A 2,306-nucleotide genomic window follows, 5' to 3' on the forward strand; every position below is an offset into this window, starting at 1 on the left:
TAAAGCTAAAATGAATAGAGAGAAATACTGTTAACTGATGGTACATGGAGGGGATTATAATCATTGTAATGAAACAAGGTATATGATTTGTTGAATGTGAAACTGGTGATCTGCCCTGTAAACTTTCACTCAGTCCACAATAAAAACCTTAAAAACAATAAAAACCCCAAAACTATCCAAGGTAGGGTGGAGTGAGTGACTATATTGAAGAAACAAGATGGGTCATGAAATTATCATGGTGGAAACTGGATAATGGATTCATAAATCCACTTTCGTCAAGTTTTGATTCCAACTCATAGGGACTCTGAAATTGTCGTTTTTAGGCTGTAAATCTTTATGGGAGCAGAAAGCCTCATCTTGTCCCATGGAACAGGTGGTGAGTTTGGACTGCTGACTTTGTGTTTAACAGTCTAGTGGATAAATTGTTGTTGTTGTTTAGTGCCATTGAGTTGGTTCTGACTCATACAACCCTGTATAGGTTTCCAAGGAATGGCTGGTGAGTTTGAACTGCTGACCTTGTAGTTCAAACTGACCTTGCAGTTCAGTGTTTTAGTCCATAGCACCATACCAGGACTTCAGGGGACACACTGGATTCTTACATTAGCCTCTCTTCTTTTGAATATGTTTGAAAATTTTATAATACAAAGTTAGAGAGCGAGAGAGAGACATGTTCTGCCTGTTGACTATATGTTCTTATCAAGGCTCCAGCTGCTAATTCTTGAGTGCATGTTCCATGCTGGACTTCTACCTAACGTGTTCTCATTCTGCTGGGTTGCTTGGTCTCCATGCAAACTTACAGCACTGTTAGAATGAGATTATCCCTAGCCTGTCTACCTCCTCAGAGAGTGGACCCTAGTCCCAATACCATGGAACTCCTTAAGGTACCACAGTAGAGATAGTAAGTCTTGGTTTGTTATATTTGGGGGAGGCTTGAGGAAAGGTGGGATGACACAAAGGTCCCTTCAATAGAATTTCTGTTTGTCAATGTACTTGCATGGCTGTGATGATCCTCTCTTAAGTGGGATGGAAAGGTGGCTGAGTTGTGACTTCTTTGGGGAGCAGAGAGCCTGCCACAGAGGTTGAAGAATTTAAGAGCCAAATTTCATGAAATAAAAAATAACTTGAGGCAAAGTAGTCTGTGTCCCAGGCCCCACTCAGGAGATGTGGAGTCAAGTTCAAGCCTGGAGAGGAGCAGCCGGAAGCAAAGCGAGGCTGAAAGTGGGAGAAGTGATAGTGGAGACAGTCTTTGGTGTTTGCATCTAGGAAGGCTTGGGAGGGGATGGGAACAGCAATTTGGATGTGTCAGTTCCTTTAGCCAACTTGAAAGGGAAAGGAGATGGAGAGGTTGTCACTAGATATGGGAACAAGTTGGGAGAGAAAATCAGAGGATTCAAAGTTCCCAGCTGAGCACTGTGGTACTGGAAACAGGGCCAGGCTCTGTGATTGCTCTGCATTCCTTTACTGGGCTGGGTGTCTGGTCAGAAGCCAGGATCCCTCATGCTTTAATAGCTTCATATTTCCTAAATGGCTGTCTGAGAGAAATGTTTTGCATATTTACTAGAGGAAGGATGTTAGGGAGGCCCATACCCATCCTCCCGTGCCATGCACCTCCCCAGCTGGCCCTTTTCCTTCCCATCCTTTGGGTGATTGTGAGGTTAGGGGTGGGGAGTGCAGGAAGCCCCCCTTGTGGGTTTCCCAGGTGTTTCCTCACATGCAGGCCTACAGATGCTGAAGGCAAAATGGAGGTACAGCACCAGGGTCCTACATTAGAGAATAGGGAGGGGAGCCAGGAGGGGTGTCTCTAGCTTTCTCCATCCCCTCGTGCTTGCAGGGCTTGATAATGGGTAGCAGCAGGGGCCAATCTGGAGACAGGCTCAGAGATGAAAGGTCCTGGGTGAGAGCCTCAGTTCCACAACACATGATGCTGTTGATGTTATCACTGTGACAATAACAGCAAAGGGAGATAGGTGTTGGACAGTAAAAGAGGAGCATGTGAAAGAGGGAAGAGAAGAACCATGGAATAGGGATAGACTGTCCCCTGAGGTTGCATGGGAAGATGGATCTGAGCTTGCTCAAAGTCCTTATGAGAGTACGTTTAGCTTCACATACTTATTTCATCCTGTGTGTCAGTGGTAGACCTACTGTGTGCATGCTTCTGCTCCATGTTGACCTGAGGGCTCACAGTCTTTCCAGGCAGTCTCTGAACTGGCTTAGTGCCCTTCTTGACTGTATTCCCTCTACAGCAGGCCTGAGCCTGACCCTTGTAGCTGGCAGCTGATGCCCCATTCAGTCTTTTTTTTTTTTTT

Source organism: Chrysochloris asiatica, unplaced genomic scaffold (genome assembly GCF_000296735.1).
Source record: "Chrysochloris asiatica unplaced genomic scaffold, ChrAsi1.0 scaffold00028, whole genome shotgun sequence".
Classification (NCBI taxonomy): Eukaryota; Metazoa; Chordata; class Mammalia; order Afrosoricida; family Chrysochloridae; genus Chrysochloris; species Chrysochloris asiatica.